Below are 18,306 nucleotides of genomic sequence, written 5' to 3' on the forward strand. Positions count from 1 at the left end.
ACCAAAGGCTTTCAAAACACCTTCCTTTCCCACGTTTGCCAGGCTAGGGGTGAGTTCTCCTGGATCTCGGCCACCAGCCCCGACTGCACTCAAGTGTGCCTGAAAGCCTTTCTCTGTCAGATGTGACGACACCTGGCTGCGTCACTGGGCTGGTGGTGATGTCAGATGGGACACCGGCACAAAAGCATTGGAAAACTACCGCTCTGGTAAGACCTCGGGAGGTCACAAGGCCACCTAGCTTCTCCATTCCGAAAGGGACAGCTACAGTGCACTCAGAACTGGGAGCCACCCCTGGCAACTCTGCTGTCCCTGGGTTCCTCCGGGAAGTTAGCGCCTAATGGAGGTTGCTTCCTCAAGGCTACAAGCAGCCCAGAGCTTGGGAGGGTGGAAGGGAGGAGAAAAGGGAGGGAAAGGGAAAGAGAAAAGAGAAAGGGGAGTACAAGTGTGGGCAGGAAAATGTGCACTGTCGCTAGCAAGGCCCGAAGGGTGCAGCTGCAGGGGAAGGCAGGGTAGATCTTGAGAAAAAAAAAAATTAAGCACGAAATCACGACATGATCCAGTAATTCCACTGTTGCTTACGAACCCAAAGGAGCCTAGATGAATATCTACAACCAGAATCATAAAGCATTATTCACCGTGGCCAAAAGGTGGATATAAGCCTAAGCAGAATGAGGCGACATTGGGACTCAAGAAGGAAAGTAAGTGTGTACGTTATTACAGCAAGGATGAACTTGAGGACATCATCTAAGTGACTAGCACGCCACGTCACCTAGGTCATGACATGTCCCTAGACACTCAAAGCCACAGACAGGATAGTAGACGGGTTTCCAGAGCCAGGAAGACAGGAAATAGGGAGTTACTGTGAATATTCGTGAATATGGAATCTCTGGACAAATGCAACCTGCAGAGGGAGGGAGGGAGACAGGTGCATAACAAAAAGATGAAATGCCACCACTGCACACAGAAAAATGATAAAGATGGTCATTTTTACCTTGTGCATATTTGATCATAATAATGGCTGGATATTTTGTAATGAGTTAAGAAGTCACAACTGCAGACACAATGACTGTCACCTAATAGTGTGAGTGCCTTCTGAATACAGAAGAAACCCCTAAAGACCAGCATCTCAGATGCCTATGTTTCTATAAGTAAAGCAGAACAGATCCCCTCCTCCATGGACGAATGTTACACCTTCAAGTTGGCTTCTCACTGGCACCAAAGACCACAAGAGGCCACGGGCAGAGGAGCCAAAGGCATAGCACCAGTGTCTAAGGAAGCATCCAGGAGGCACTCAGTGTTAAAGCCAGGAGGAGGGAAGAAGCTCACAGTCGTGTGACTGGAAATATGTCTACACTTATGGGAAGGGGATGCTCCATGGATGGTTCTGGAGCATGCCAGATGGAACTGGATGGCAGACGAGGTTAGCCCTCCCATCTTTACCTCCCCAGACGTCTCAGTCCAGTAAAAGCAAAGAAAAACAAACTGACCGCGTAAAAAGAGGTCAGGGATTCACTCGTTAAGCAAAAAGATGCTAAAGATTAGCTTCTTCTAAGCTGCTGGGCTGGGTGGGGGTCCCAGATTGTAGGAGTTTGATCTCTTTCTGGGGTTACAGAACCACAGTCCCCTGCTGTGCTCCCCAAACACAGCCACTTCTGTTTAACCGCACACAAAGGCACCTGGCTTTGGGACGTCTATGCAAAAACCTGTAGCAACCAATCAAATAAGGAAGGAGGTGATGATTCACAGTACAGAAAGAATTCTTGGATGGAGACTTGCTGCTTCAGCATTCCTGCAGGTTGCAGGATTCCTCTGGGCTTTGGGGCCTTCACAGAACCAAACAGGAATGGTATTGTATAGGACCCCCCGCCCGTACCGCTGACATACCACAAACTCCATCTAGAAAGCAGGGAGCTTGGGGGATTTTAGAACATGGTGTACTTAGCCAGTAGCCTAACTGAAGGGGGGAAAAAACATGAAGGGGGTCAAACCCCATCTTCTTGTTCTATCAGTGTGTGAGTCAGGGCTGCTAGCCTCAGGGAGAGGCTCGTGCCTGTAATCTCAGCACTCAAAGGTGGAGAAGACAAGACAAGAGATGGTATGTTCGAGGCCAGCCTGGGCTATGGTAGCAAGGAACTGCCCAGTGTCAAAAGGATAATTTGGTATGGAAGATGCCACTGGCTCCATGAGGATACTAAGGTTGACTGGGATGCTAGGGTCATAACCAGAGGTCACAGTAGTCTGTGATACACCCATACAAAGCTGCCTAGTTAGGGGCACCTTCCAAGCTTCCGGGGGGGGGGGTTCACCTACAGGAGAAGGACTGCAGATCTAAAGCATTCCTGCACCCCACAAAAGCGCTTTCTGTGTTACTAACCCACCCACAACTGTCACACTAAGGACAAAAGACACCTGAATTTGAGAGGTCTCCATGAAAAAGTGTACCAACAAATGACATGAGCAATGAGTCCGGGGTCAGTGAGAGGAAGTCACAGAGGCTGCCTGGAGGAGGCGGAGCAAATGGGCTTCATGGCCAGGGAAGCTTCAGCGGGGAGAGGCTGGATTTGGGCTGTAGCTGACCAAGAATCAGTAGCCCCCTCTCTTCCAGTGTCTCCAGTACAATAGCTTGGTGAGCGCATTAGAAAGGCAGGCCACCAAGCAGCCTCCAGGCCCACCAAGATGCCTTCTGAAGAGCCCCAGACAAATCAAAACGGAACTAAGTTGGGGGAAGTGGGGACATTGCTAAGCAAGTTCTCCAAGCCACGCAATCTCAAGCAAGCCTCAATCCGAAGGCAGACTGTGGAAGGCCAGGGGACAGTCTGAACCGGATCCAGGTAGATCCAGGAAGAACTGTGGTTACTTGAGTGGGGTGGGGGTGGGGTTCAAGGATGAGTCCCCAAAAGGAGAGACAAAGCTGCTATGGAGAGAGCCCTGGTGTCTGTCCCAAGGCTGTGCAGTCACATCACCCCAGCCCCTCTCTCCTACCACGTCCTGCAATGATCCTCACTAGAGTAGGCTGGTGACAGAAAACGCTTGGGCCTTGCCTTAGGAGTAAGAGAGTAGCAGCAGATTTGCGATTTCTCAGATCACACACTACGGGGTATGTGGTGACTTGCATCTTTAACCTAAGCATTTGGAAAGTTGAGGCAGGAGGATTGTTTCAGGGCCAGCCTGGGCTACAGAGTGAGACCCTAGCTCCAAAAACAAACAAAAAACAAACAAATAAAAAGCAGGTGATGGATGGGTGGATGGGCAGGTTCAGAGTGCTCCAAGGCTGGGTAGCCAGACCTCAGAAGTGTGTTCTTCTGAGACGAAAGGAACCCCCAAACTGCTGAACCTCACACAAACGTCATCTATGCTCCATGCATCCAGCCACCCCACGCTGGCAATGGCTGAGAGATGCTAGAGACAGGCAGCCCTGATCTACACATATTGTGGGTGTAAGGCTTAGACTCATGGAGTTTCTGTCCGGAGGATGGGGTAGGTGCATACCTGAGGGGCAAGTAAACTGGGGGCCGGGGAGACTTTCTGGGAGAAAAGAAAAAGATGGCCAAGAACCAACGCTCTTCTTGCATGCATTTTTGTATATGAAGGCCTTTGGTCAGTCTTCAAGCTGGCTCCCCTCACCCCAAAACCCCCAAGGTCCTTCATGCTGGCTCCCTGCACACCCAGAAGATATCTCTTATGGAAAGGTGGAATCCCTTACCCAGAACTCCCTCAGTCCATTCAGAGGTGGGAGCCAGACTGCCAGTCCCTTGAGCTCTGCCCAGGTGACCAGGAAATGCAGCCTCGGCCCGACTAGGTTTGCAGCCTGGGACCTGCCACACCTGCCACTCCTGTGTTGTGAGTCACCTGCACAAGCCCTGCACCGCGTGCTTCTCAACCATGGAGTGGGTTGCTCAGCAGCTCCTCTCACGCACACCGGATGTTATCCATCTCCTGCCTCCAGAAACGTGTCGGGGCAGATCGGGTAAGAACCCAGTTTTCACTCAACAACATGGCTGCTAGAAGTTTGGCGGAGTGGGGGACACAGAGAGATAATTCTTCCATTTTGGGTCAGGGCCTCCAAAGAGGTCCTTGGTGGGGAGGAGGGGCTTGATCCTGTTTGGCAGCTGTCAGACAGGATGGGAGAGTGAACTTGGATAGGAGGCGGAGGGGACCTCTCAATATCAGGCCTTCTCGGATCAAAGGCCCACCTGCTGTGCTTCCTCAGCCTCCGTTTTTATAAGACGACTTTTTAGCGCTTAGGAGGAGATCGTGGGCCCAAGGAGGAACATCCATGAGGAACGCGCAAGGCCTGTGAATAAGTCAGAGTCCCGGATCCTTGTCAGTGTCCTATAGGGCCTGATGGCTGCACCAAGGTGTGTGCCAGATGTTAACAGATGTGGGGAAAGTTAGCAAAAGGGGCTGCATTTGCAACCTTCATACCACCCTAGGTCCATGCTACACTCAAATCTTAATTTTAAAGAAGAGGCGGCGTCTTAACTCTCGCTGCCTAGCATGTGTGGATCTAGTCTCGCGGAAGCAGCTGCCACCGTAGTTTTTAAGGAGAATTGCAGCGACCTGCCCTGGCGGTGCTGATCCACTCTTTGGAAGGGAAGGGAGCAAGCCTTGCATCCACTCAGCTGCCTATTTTAGATTCGCGCCCTGTGCCTGTGTCCCCTCCCTAAAAGAAAAGCTGAGAGAGAGGCTTCTAAGGCCTCTCCGAAATGTCTTCCACTCGCAATGCCCTTCTGAAGTTCGACCGACCGGCCTAAAGAAGACAATTTCTAGACCCTTCTCAAGGAGCATCCTCCCAAATGCAGAGAAATACTGACGTACTAAGGGACCCTCACCAGCACATGATCATTGTGTGTAAGTTTGGAGATACCTAAGCGTCCAACAGGAGGCTGGATTACCAAGCAAAAGGGCTGCTTGGCAGCTGCAGGTGAATATAGTAGTACTAGAGTCATGATGGCTGGGGTGGGGGCATGTGTAGGAAACAAAGTCGTGAATATTGTGGGCTACAGCAGTGGGGAACCGTGGTTCCCAGCGTTATGGCAAGTGGAGGTTTTTCTGCCAACTGCAACTTTCTGTAGTTTCCTGTAACACAGAGAAGCGGGGAGTGGGTGGGAAGAAGTATGCTGTGGATCCTCGGTCATTGAGGAAGCTTCCAAAGTGCTTCCCCTAGGGTCAGAGCGAGGCAGAGAACCTGGCAGGGGAAGGATGGCCACAGGGGAGCCATCCTGGGCAGTGTGCAAGGATCAGGATGGAGCCAGAGCCCAGCTTCTACAGAACAGTCAGGACTCACAAATGCCACTTTCTGAAAAATGGCTCTGTTTTTGCTGTGGTGCCTAGCCCTCTCTCCCTCCCTGAGCAGGTGCTGATTGAGAGCCCAGGACCCTGGGCGCTTACCAAAGTCAATCCCTGGCTTAGTAGCTTTCTAAGTTGGAGGGGGTTCTGGGTGGGAAATTGATCATCATACACACATTCCAAAAGAAAGTCTAAAGACTGCTGATAGGGGTGGGTGGGGGACGGGGAGAGGGAATCCTATAGCTGGGAAAGTGTCCCCAAGAAACCACCTCCGGGGAAAGGTTCTGGAATTAAGGGTAAGAGCCAAAGAGAGAGAAAGAAACAGAGGAGCCTGGTATAATTTAGGGTGGGGTAGCTCGGTCACTCATTCAACAAACACCCACTCTCAGGCTATATGGTGACAGGTACCAACTTCTCCAGAACAACGCAATCACAAACGGACGAGGGGAGAAGGCACAAATTCATTTCATTTACAATTATTCTTAAAACCAAAGCCAAAAGTGCTGATACAAGCTGCACAAAAAGGCAGAGGAGGGTAGTGGGTGTACACACTGGACCAAATTTATCCGTCTTTCCACTCAGAAAGCGTGCTCGCAGGGTGGCCAATATCCACCCCCCAATAGCTCCACAGCAGCCCCCACTCTTCCAAATAATGCCGTATCCACCAAGCGCTCCCACCTCTACCCAGCCCCTGTGCTTCCAAACACTGCCCCTCAGAAGCCCGCTGTGTGCAATCGGCAGCTGCTTGGAGAGGCATGGCTAAGCAAAGGGTCCCGAAGGACCATCCCTGAGAAAAGGCAAGTGCCAAGAAGGCTGGCGCTTCCTCCGCTAAGTCTCCGTCCCACTCTGGATAACCAAGGGCTTAGCCACGTCTGAGGACGATGACCCAGAACGGCTGCTGCCTACAGAGATCTGGACTGGTAGGTTCCACTTGAAGGCAAAGGAGTTGCTAAAATGACCCCTGGGAGGTCAACTAGTACAAAAATTCCAATCCTGAAACCTTCTAAAAGCAACACAAGCGATGAGTAGGCAAATCAAATCCACAAGCTCGCACCGCAGTGAAACTTACCTCCAGGTGGGAGAGCAGCTGGGAGGTGGAACGATAACCCGTGGACGATGGGGACGAGGTCGCGCGCGGGTCTTCTAAATCCAGTTGATAAGCACCAAGTAATCCACGTTAGGGGATCCGGCGCCCCCACCCTCTTCTCCCCTGTTCATCCAGACCCCAAAGCGCCGCCACCGCGCTAGGGACCCGCGTGGGTAGCGGGAAGATCACGAGCCCGGACTCCCGAGCGGCTGCAGCGAGGTCCCCGGAATGGACCGACGCCAGAGCTGCGGGCGAGGGCCACCGGGGATTCCGACCGGCGCATCCTGTCTCCTCGCACAGCCTTTTCTTCTGTGCGCATCGCCAGCGCAAACGTACAATCCGCGCTCGGGAAAACCCCTCTGGCGAACCCAGAATATCCCATTGAGGGCTCGGGTTTGTAGGTCCGCGGGGATCTGGTGTCACAGGGAGGACGCTCGCTAGGCAGGAAAGCCCTGGAGGCGACCAAACGCAGTGTGCACACCAAAGCAGCAAAATCTGTGTGCACCCCACACCGCCAGCACTGCTCTGCGCGCCTCGGGTCGCTCTGCCTTTATAAAGATGGACTGCGAGGGGTGCGGTCAGACGGTGGGGCAAAGCGACAGATTGGCCGAGTGGTATCCTGGGAGATGTAGTTCCGTCTTCATGCTCCTTAAGGCTCCAACAAAGCTGAGATTTCATCCAGTTCTAGTTTCGTTTTTCTCAACTGAGGGGAGAGAGAAGTTTATTTCAGCTTCTGAAGAGGAAGCTGCTTTAGTCGATGTTGTGATAAAAGACTAACAAAAGTAACTGGCACTAAGCAACCATTCAATTTTTGACACAGAAGACAAAACCATACACTGGGGGGAAGGTAAGCCTATTCAACAAATAATGGCAGCCAAACTGGATTTCTGCTTGCAGTAGGGTGAAACCAGATTTGTATATTTGACCTCATACAAAAATCAATTCAAATTGATCAAAGACCTTAATGTATAACCAGAAACTTCTAGAAGAAAAATACAGGATACCTTTCAAGATACTGAAGTAAGCAAAACCTTTTTTGAATTGAACATCAACAACATAAGAACTAACCCCAAGTATCAACTAATGAGACCACATGAAAAACTTCTGGACAGCAAAGAAATCTGCAGAGTTAATAAACAGCCCACAAAATGGGGGGGGGGGGAACTATACCCTTGAGATAAGGGGTTAATATCCAGAATTTACAAATAATTGCACACATTAAATATCAAAGAGGTAAAAGTGTCAATCAACAAAGGGTCCAAGAACTGCCTAGGTGGGGGGAATGGAGGGAGGCGTGGAGGGAAAGAGGGGGCTGGAGGGGGGAAGAGGGCTGAAGGGATGGGTAGAAGGAGTGAAAGAAAGAGAGAGAGAGAAGAAAGAAAGAAAGAAAGAAAGAAAGAAAGAAAGAAAGAAAGAAAGAAGAGAAGGAAGGAGTGGGGAGGAAAGAAAGGGAGGGAGGAAAGGGAACCAAATGAAGGAGAAAGGGAGGGAGAGAGAGAAACACAAATGAATAATAACTGGGAAATGCAAAATAAAACTGAGATACCAGCTCGCCCCAGTCAGGATGGCCATTGTCAAAAGGTTTGATAAGAAACTTTGGAGGAGGCAGTGGTAGCACACGCATGTAATCCCAGGACTGGGAGGCAGAGGCAGTTGATCTCTGAGTTCGAGGCCAGCCTGGTCTATAGGACTACACAAAGAAACTCTGTCTTTAACAACAGAGAGAGAGAGAGAGAGAGAGAGAGAGAGAGAGAGAGAGAGAGAGAGAGGAATGTTGGAGAGGATGTGGAAAGAAGCCCCTATTCCTTGTTGGTGGGAGAGGAAATTAATACAACCATTGTAGACATCAGTTTGGAGACTTCTCGAAAAGTTGGAAACAGAGCTGGCATACGATCCAGCTGCTTCACTCCTGGGTATATGCCCAGAGAACTCCGCATCCTACCATAGAGTTATTTGCATCCCTGTTTTTATTGCAGTTTTATTGGCTACAGCAAAGAACCAGAATCGACCTAGCTGTCCATCAACAGATGATGGGTAATGAAAGCTTGGTATGCATATAAAATAGAGTATTATTCAGTTCTAAGAAAAAAATGAAATTTTAAAAAATGCAGGACAGTGGATGGACTTAGAATGTATAATATTAAATTAGGACACACAATCTCAGAATGAAAAGAAAAAAAATCCCTCTTATGAGGAACCTAGCCAATAATATATGTTAAATGTAAACAAATGTACATGCAGGCACACTATAATATAGTTGGTGTTTTTTTTTTTTACTCTTGGCTCTTTTGGGGCCCCAGTTTCCAAATAAATTGTACATAGAAACTTATTCTTTATTGTGAATGCCTGGCCTTAACTTGTCTCTAGTAAGCTTTCCTCAACTTATCCCTTTTGCCTTTTGCCTCTGGACTTTTACCTTTCTCTATTTCTGTTTATCTTTTCTTTCCTTCTTATTCTATGTCTGGCCGTGTAGCTGGGTCCTGGCCCCTTCTTCTCTTGCTCCTTGATTCCTTCTTCCCAGATTTCTCCTCCCGTCTATTCTCTCTGCCTGCCAACCCCACCTATACCTCCTCCCGCCTTGTTCCTGGACGTTCAGTTCTTTATTAGACCAGTCTGGTGTTTTAGACCGGCGAAGTAACACAGCTTCACAGAGTTAAACAAATGCAACCTAAAAGAATGCAAGACATCTTTGTATCATTAAACAAATGTTCCACAGCATAAACAAACGTAACACATCTTAAAATAATTCGAGAGTGGTGTACCATGAAGAAAAAAGAACAAGACAGGTCTAATACAAAGAGATGTGGAAGGACTAAGTACAGGCAATGGTCACCAGCTATGAAAGAGGATAAGAAACTAATTGCTTCCCTAGTCCCGACACTGTCACAGACTTTTCATCTTTGGTAGTGGATAAGTGCATAAAAACATGTTGGAGCATGGCAGTGCCGGGCCCACTGGGGATCTCCACGATTCAGAATGCCTACTCTAACTGTTCAGGAGTTTACTCAGCTAAGTAGACTTCAAGTCGGCTTTATTTCTGTGTGCGTGGTTTTTTAAGTCTTTGGTTTTTTTTTTTTTTTTGAAGATTGATTTATTTGTGTATTTTACGTATATGGGTATTTTGTCTGCATGCACATTTGCACACCAAAAGAAGACATCAGATCCCATAAGACTACAGTTATAGATGGTTGTGAGCCACCATGTGGGTGCTTGAAATTGAACTCAGAACTTCTGAAAGAGCAGCCAGTGCTCTTAATTGGTGAGTCATCTTTCCAGCCGTGTGTGTGTGTGATTTTTTTCTCTGAGGGATTTTTTTATAATAAAGACTTTTTAAAGTAGCTTAAAGAAGAAACGTTGTTTGTTTTTTGTTGGTTTTCATTGTTGTTTGTTTTTAGCTCCCTTTCCGAGTCCGGTCCATTGTGGTGGGAGAGACAAGGCGGCAGGAGCTCTAGGCAGCTGTGCACATCACAACAACAACTAGGGAACAGAGGAACAAATGCACACTGCTTCTCAACCCTTTCCCACTGATGGACAGTCCAGGACCCCTGCCCAGGGAACAGTGCTGCCCACAATGAAGATGGGTCTTCCCACAGGTAAGCCTCCATTCTGTAGCTCTAACCGCCACTCTGGAGACAGGGCACACATATTTAACGTGACAAGAGAAAATGGGGTGTGGTGGCTTTGACCTGTAAGCCCCAGACTCAGAAGGCTTAACCATGAGAGAGCGATATAAGTTCAAACTCAGGCTGGGCTACAGGGAGACACTTTGTCTAAAAAGCCAGTAAGTATACTCATATACAGTCACAGGACACACATATGTTCCTCTAGACAAGAGCAATGGGTATATTGATTACTATTCTGTTGCTGTGATAAAATACCAAGACCAAAAGCAACTTAAAAAAAGATTGATTTTAGCTTATGGTTCTAGAGGGATAGCGTCCTCATGGTGGGGAATGAATGGCTTGGCAGTAGACGCGGCAGGAACAGGAAACTAGCTGAACCCCGGTTCAACAACAAACAGGAAGTCGAGAGAAAAAAAAAACAGAAAGTGGAGGTAAGACTATTACCACCCTCAGTGATATACTTTCTCCAGCAAGGCCAAATCTCCTAAATTTTCTTAACACACACACATACACACATACACATACACAAAAGTGCCACCAGTGGGGACCAAGTGTTCAAATGCATGATTCTATGGAGGAGATTTCTCATTCAAATCCCCACATGGAGTTTGAGAAGAGAGAAGGTAAGGAGAGTGATGTCTGGGTCTTCCCTAAGCCCAGTCTTCAAATTTCCACCCATGCTCTAACTAATTGTCCCTCCCCCCTCCCCATTGAAATCACAGGCTCTAGGGAAGCTCTAAGTTGGCCCTGGCTACCTGGCGTTTATCTGGTGCCAAGTGACATCCAGAGACTGCTGGTGGCGGTACAGAGAGGTTAGGTCACTGTTTCCATTTTACAGTCACAATTGCCCCCCTCCCTGGCTTTCAGGAAAACTTGGACAAATGTGAAGACCAAGAGCACAGAAAACTGCACCCCCCCCCACACACACACCTAGGTCTGCAGTGCACAGAACTCAAGGGAGAGGACCTCAGCGTGGCCACAAGGACCTGCCCAGTTTCTCCAGATCTTTCCTAAAGTAGAGACTCAAGTAGCCATGGCAGCGACAGGTTTGCTGTCTTCTCAAAATGGTCCCCGAGCCTTGGGTGGATTTGCCTGGCTGCTGGTTCTTCTGCACGCTCCCTTCACTCCATTCCTTGATGCTTTCAATTGTCCCCTGACAGCATGAGCATCCTGAAGACTTCGGAAGAGCAGAGTGGTGTCCATGGTAACTCCTCAGTGCTGTGGGATGGACTGTACCCAGGCAAGCTGGAGTCTCGTAGTCCTTGTTTAAAAACTTCCAGGTGTAGCAATAGGAATGTGCTTAGCTATGGTTGCAAATAGATACGAACACACAAACACACACACACACACAAATAAATGTTTATAATGGATCACTGTATTCACACACAAATATCTCTCTGCTCCCTCCACTATGAAAGACAAAATGCAGTGACACCCCAGGACCTGGAAGTACCTTTCTAATGCTATTGTCCTACCTAAGGTATCAGGGAGACTTGAAAAAAATGGATGAATCTGGGTCAAGAGCCAGAACTATATAGAAAGAGTCCCAACCATCTTAGAGGCCTAGAAAGTAAGAAAGAGCTAAAATGTATGTAAATACTACAGACAACCAATACTAATATGTACATGGTGAAGGGAGACAGAAACAAGCTCCACCTAGGCCTGGTAGCATAGGCCTATTGCCTTAGCTACTCAGGAGGCTGTGGCGGAGAAATCACAAGTTCAAAGCCAATATGGGCTAAAGAGTGAGTTCAAGGCCACCTTGGAGAACTTAATGAGATCCCAAATTTAAAATGAAAACTCACGAGTGATGGAATGTTTGCCTGGCATACACAGACTCTGGGAGCAATCCCTAGTACTACAAAGAAAATGAGGGAGGGGTGGTGAGGAAGAGGACAAGGGGGAGGGAGAGAGTGTAACCAAGCTAGCAAGCAGGAAAGAGAGGGATGGGAAGGTGTGAGAGGAGAAGAAAGAGGATGAAAGGGGAAAGGGACAGAGAAATGGGGAGGAGAAAAGAAAGACTGGGAGGGAAAAGAGATGATGGGAGATGGGGAGGAAGGGAAGGGAGGGGCGGAGGAAAAGGAAGGGGACAGAAGAGATGGAGAACGAAGGGTAAGAGGGGGGAAGCAGAAAAGAGAAGAGAGGAGGAGAGAGAAGGACGACATAATTTCACCAAACTCCAAGGGTCAGACTGCGTTTACTGATACACATGGGGCTTTATTTATTTTAACTTTGCAAGTCGGGATAAACCCATATATAGCTCTAATCAAAACCTTTTGCAAGTCAAAACCTCTTGGGCAGAGTGTTTGCTTTAGCTAAGTGGAGCCTCCATCTCTCCCTGCAGCATCCTTTCTGCCAGAAGCGTGTCCCTGAGAACCTTCCTGACCAGCAAAAGAGGCAGAGCATTCAGAAACCGGTTGCCATGGTTGCCATGGAGGAAACTCAACAGCGTCCATGGCTGGCCTGGGGCCACACGTTGCACGAATCTCTCGGATCTCGGGATATGAATATTGGCTGGTTAAAATATGCAGATGAACTTGGCACTGGTGTCCAGAATAGAAAAAAAAAGGATCAAAGGGAGAATTGCACAAGCAAAGAGGCCGGGCAGGTGAGCCAGATGAGAGGGCGAGTCAATGGAAGTCAGTTACTGGGTTTTGCATTCTTGATGCAGAGATTCAAATAACTGAAAACCAGAAAGATGGAGAGCTAGTCTAGGGGGGGGGGAGGGAGGCCGTGATTCAACCAAGTATTCCTGAGCCAGCAAGTTTCAGATGGGCCCAGCCCCTCTGAAGCATGAGTCTCCCCACCATTCAGAGCCTAGTCCTTTCCTGTCACAGAATGTGACACAGCTCTCTCTAACCTCTTCTTATCCCTTTCCAACATGTTCAGGTCTCAATCATGGACGGCAAAAAGCTCACAAGGAGTTCTTCCCAAATCTTAGCAAAGCATTTACGCGTGTGCAGAGCTTGGTTTTCTGGTCCATTCTTGCTTTCTGTACTGAGAGTGTCCTCTTCCCTTGCTTGGCCAAGACTACATTTTTTTTCTTTCAAATCAGAGCTGGAAGCTTAGAAATATTTTTCCCGCTCCTGTTCTCTTTCTCTCTCTTCCACTCGATGATGTCTTTAGAAGCTTGTTCTGAGATGCCCGGTGTGTGATTCCATGATTTCATTCATGATTCCCACCCAAGGGTAAGTCCTTGCCATTTCTTATTCTGATGATCCCTTATCATCTCTCAGGAATGTTCTTAAGACTTCGCCAGACCTGTCCATCACGATCTTCTGACACGGCCTTTCTGTCACCCCAGTGATGGCTCTCTTACCAGGACATCCTTTGCACTCATTGGATGCTCACAATGTCCTGTTTTCCCCCATTGCTTAGGCAGATGTGCCTCTGGGGCTCCTTCAGTGGATGTCAAATGAACTTGGATCATAGATTTACTTGTTTTTAAAATCCCCTCAAAAGAGATTTAGTTAACATTGTTCTGGTTTAACTGGACTGACAAGATACATAGCTAAGAAAGTAAGAACAGATACGTGATACGTTTGAAGTAGACAAAGTCACTCATTCCCCAAGTTGTACAGAATCTCCAGATGTCACAACCTCAAATCTCCATCCCAAAGCCGGATGTCACAGCAAAGTGCCCAAGCTGATAGAGGATATTACCCTACATCTATGGGCTACCATAAATGTACCAGTTTTGGTGATTTGTAGAATCATGGGGAAAGAGATGTGTTTTCTAGAGGTTGCATGAAAAACAGGAGTAGGTACCTTTTTGCGTGAAAAACAGAAATGGTGATCTTGTTGTCATTCAACACACATCTATCTGCCATGATAAGCACTTTGGAACTGTGTTCATTGCTGGGGATATAATGATAAAGATATGTATGTTCTCCTTCCTTGTGTGGGAGTCAGAATACATAGGTAAGAGACTAAATTAAGTACATGTGCAGTACAGTAAGAACAAGAAAAGACTTAAGTCTAATTTGTAAATATGCATCATTTGCTCCATTGTTGCTGTGATAAAATACCAAGAGCAAAGCAACTTATGGAAGAGTTCATTTGGGCTTACGGTTCCAGAGGGAGAGTACATACTGACAGGGTAACCATAGCAACAGGGACCAAAGCAGGAAGCTGAGAGGTCACATCTTATACTCTTAAAGCCTGACCACAGTGACACATGGTCTCACCTCCTAAACCTCACCAAGCAGCACCACTAACCAGGGCCCAAATCTTCATAGGCCTGAGCCTGTGGGGGGGGGGGGCACTTCCTATTTAAACCACCACACAGTGGAAAAAGAGGCTCCGGCTGAGCAAGGCTTTTCCCAGGAAGAGATAAGTTACAAAGTTGATGGACATGGGACCAACCATGCAGGTCCACACACACTCCCTCACAGCTGACTTGGAGAGCTGAGTGGATCACGTAGTCAGAGAAGGCATCCAGGGCCAGCCAACCTGGGTCTCCAAGGGAAGACAGGGACATCAGGTAAAACCATGATGTGGAAGGGACCAGATGGCAGGGTAACGATTAGGGAAAGGAGTGTTTATCTCGGGGGATGACAGGAGGCAGGCGGTGATAGAGGAAGCAGAACACACGTGATGAAACCAACCCTTTCCTGAGAGTGTGGCAGCCATGTCCCTGAAACCCACATTTTTCACCTGGCACCCAGGATACTGGTCCCAGAAAACGAAGGATGTGGGACCTACACCCTCTTCCTTTCTCAGGTAAGCTAAATGAAATATGGTCATGCCTTGGGATGCCCCACCCAGATGTTGCAAGACGCTTTTAAACTCAGACATTATCGAAGATGGGAGCTGGGCCATTCACCTCAGGTGCCCCCCTTTCTCCCCCAGTTCCTTTGTTTCCCCTCCAGGGTGCAGCTCGGATGCACAGACGTGAGTGAGCAGCGCTGGGCAACTGCCTAGGCCGCCCTCCACTCCCACCGCCTCCCACTCCTAAAGGAGGTGGCACATATTATACACTCCCCCTGGAACACAGGAATAGTGAGGCTTTGTTCTTCTGGAGGTTCTGGAATTAGTCACCCCACTTATGCATTCAACACCCGAAGGTCGATTTCTTCTTTACCGTGGAATTTGGGGGACTAGAGGAGAAAGGAGGGGAGAGTAGCCGAAAGGAAGCTAACACTGGCCAGCATGTATTGCCAAGCCTGTCTGCCTACCCTAACGCCCCTCATGCCCACAGATGAGCACACTGGCTTGGAGAGATGGAGAAATTCAGCCTCCTGCCCCTGAGTAGAAGCCTGAACCAGCCTTTGACTCTAGTGCTGAAACCTGCAGATTTCATCTGCTTCCCCAGTGGCCAAACCACAACCACAACGGGGCTGGAGAGGTGACTCTCAGCAAAAGAAAGTCCAGGGAGGAAGGAGGAGAAGGCCAGATACAGGATCTAGGTCAAGCCAGAACAGAATCTGTCTTCCCTATGGGGAAATAAGGGGTTAGCCTCATGGACAAACCTACAAAGAGGCCACAGCCTCTTCCTGGTATGACAGAAAACTAATGGCTGTGCTTTCGTTCATTTTACCCACTCACTCCTTCGTTCATGCAATCCAAGCCCAGAGCAGGGAGAAGCAGTGTAAATAGGACCTTCAGCCTAGAAACGGAAGGCTCGTTCTTGGGGAAATCATGCGTGGGACAGAACAAATGACTCATTCAAGGTCAGAGAGGGAGGCAGCAGCACCCTGAAAGTGCTAGGGCATCACAACTGATAGTAGGGTCACTCTGGCACCCTACTTCTCCCCAGGTAGGAAACGGTGGCTTTCAGTTCAACCCGATAGTCCCGAGCTAACTTAGCTAACCCAAAAAGCTGGAGTCTGCCTGAATGGCCACACTGCAGGTCTCCCTGGGATGAGGAATCAGCCTCTGGACTTTTTAGTAGAAGTCAGCTGCTCTGTAGATGCCCCATAGAGACAAAGAGCCCCAGGTTGTTGAGGCACTTCCTGCCCAGCCCTGGGCTCCATGCCCAGCGCTGACGATAACACTCTCCATCCACATCTAACATCCTGATGCCAGGAAGCTGCACACCACCAGATCTTCCTGATAATCTATCACATGATGGGTCACATGATGGGTGAGGTCCTCAGTCTGAAGACAGTGGTCTGGTTATCTAAGAACAGGATGGGGAAAAGGTACCAAGAGCAGATGCTCTCTATTCACAGACCACTATCTGAGCCCCCACCCCACAGCAGTACCCTGGACATGAAGCTACCAGGAGAAGAACACATATTATCAAGGGGCTTGGGACATGCCAGGGCCTGGTGGACACTTGTCCACCCCCCCCCCCCGGAGGGAAGGATAGGATGCATCCAATAGTTTCAATAGTACCTGTTGCAGTAGCACCAGCTAGCATCCTTGAGTAGCCAGAGTAGATATAGGTCACCCAATAAGTGCATTTAAATAGAAGCCTTGACTGTCTCATTTCCAACTCAGTTGCTGCCCTTGGGAAGACAAGAGTCCAGCCATAACCATTCCAGGAAGAGAGCGCTATTCAAAGCCAAGTCATTCTTCAGGCTAATCCCATCCACAGAGGAGGGTGTAAATGCCACTTAAGCCATGGCATTGAAGGGCTGCCATGGAGCTTTAGGACTCGCGGCTCAGCTCCTTGCCAAGATAATATTGAATGTCAACATATCCAAGAGATGCTTGCATACCCACATTGACTGCAGCATCACTGACAACAGCCGAGTTACAGGCACAACCCGAGTGTTTGACCACAGAGGGAGGGCTAAGGAGAAGCTGGTGCATTTGCACAATGACATTCTTTAACAGCCGTGAAGAATGGAGTTACGTCACTGGCAGGAAAATGAGTACAACTAGAGAAAGTATTTTTGCAGGTCAAGTCAGTCTCAGCAAAACGACACCGCACATTTTGTCTCATTCCCGTGCCTTAGAATTTATAGGCATATAAGATCATATAAGTGTAAATGGCATGCAAATAGAAGCTGGTCTACCTAGGGAACGAGTGAGGCTCAGGGGAGGGAGAGAAAGGGAAGGGTAGGGAAAGGAGGGTGTGCTCAAAGAGCTTTATACTTACATGAACACGGCCTCATGGAACCTGTACAAGACTATGGCGAGCTACAAGCTATAGCCTGTCCACCTTCTCCAAGCCCCACAAAACTCTGAGGAAGATAAGCATCTACATGAGGCACACAAAGACGGCATATAAGGAGAGAGGAGGCAAGAACAGGAGACTAAAGGAGTGCTTATGATCCCCAAACACACCCGTGGGACCCTGGCTTCTGCCTAGCCCAGTGATTCTCAACCTGTGGGTTGCAACCCCTCTAGAGGGAGGTCGAATAACCCTTTCACAGGGTTGCTAAGGCCATCAGAAAACACAGATATTTACATTATGATTCACAGCAGTAGCAAAGTTACAGTCATGAACTAGCAATGAAGGTAATTTTATGGTTGGGGTCACCACGACATGAGGAACTGTACTAAAGGGTGGCAACATTAGTATCTGTGGATCTTGCTCCTTCCTGACTTCCATTCTCTTCGCAAAGGGAAGGCTATCTTCCTGGGGAAGCAAAGTGTTTCCAACTCTGATGTACCTGTAGCACAAAGTTAATTGGTCTTAATAAAACCCTGGAGTCGGGTATAGAGGTTAAGGCAGAAGGATCAGAGAAGCAGAGCAGCCAGACACTAGAGAGTTCTTACTTCTACCAATGCTCAGACCAAAGGGGCGATCCTGCCTCTGCTAATCCCCAGACTGAATTTCAGACTGCTGCCATCTCTGTGAAACCTCAGACTGCCCTCAGACTGCTAGATTTAATAGAGAGAACATTCAGTCTGAGGATTCATGGAGGCAGAATCGCCGCTTTGGTCTGAGCATTATTGCTAAAGGTAAGAACTTTCTAGTGGCTGGCTGCTCTGCTTCTCTGATCCTTCAGCTTTCGCCCCCATAGTTGACTCCAGGTTTTTATTATTAAGACCAATTAAATTCATGCTACAGGTACCTTCTAAGACTGTGAACTGGAGGAAGCTCAGCCAAATTTGACTCCTTCTGTGTCTTTGAGAAGAGACTCTGTTGAACACGGAAGCCTCATGGAGTAGTCCTGCTCCTGACCACTCTCTCAACCTTGTCCTCAGCACTGACTGGTACAAGCTCAGCCTTCTCCAGCGGGAGCAGCTGTTGCATCAGAAGCTGGAAGACCCAGCACTGGGTCTCAGAAGCATCTTACTCTGCACATATAAACTTCCCTCAAGCAATTGTCCTAAGAACTAGACTGGAAATGGGGTAAGGACAGAGAGGCTCAGGTGCCTCCCACCCCTTGGTCGCACACCAGTCAGACG

General features: G+C 48.5%; 1 long non-coding RNA gene across 1 annotated transcript in view; it reads right to left on the reverse strand.

The window, feature by feature from the left end:
* The window catches only part of LOC126500539 (uncharacterized), a 192,447-nt gene that overhangs the window by 145,139 nt on the left and 29,002 nt on the right, over positions 1-18,306 (reverse strand). Inside the window, exon 2 of the long non-coding RNA XR_007591369.1 lies at positions 6,359-7,079. This is a non-coding gene — a long non-coding RNA (uncharacterized lncRNA). The remainder of the gene's footprint in view (positions 1-6,358; positions 7,080-18,306) is intronic.

Source organism: Alexandromys fortis, unplaced genomic scaffold (genome assembly GCF_014885135.2).
Source record: "Alexandromys fortis isolate MF-2015 unplaced genomic scaffold, M_Fortis_MF-2015_v1.1 scaffold_39, whole genome shotgun sequence".
NCBI lineage: Eukaryota > Metazoa > Chordata > Mammalia > Rodentia > Cricetidae > Alexandromys > Alexandromys fortis.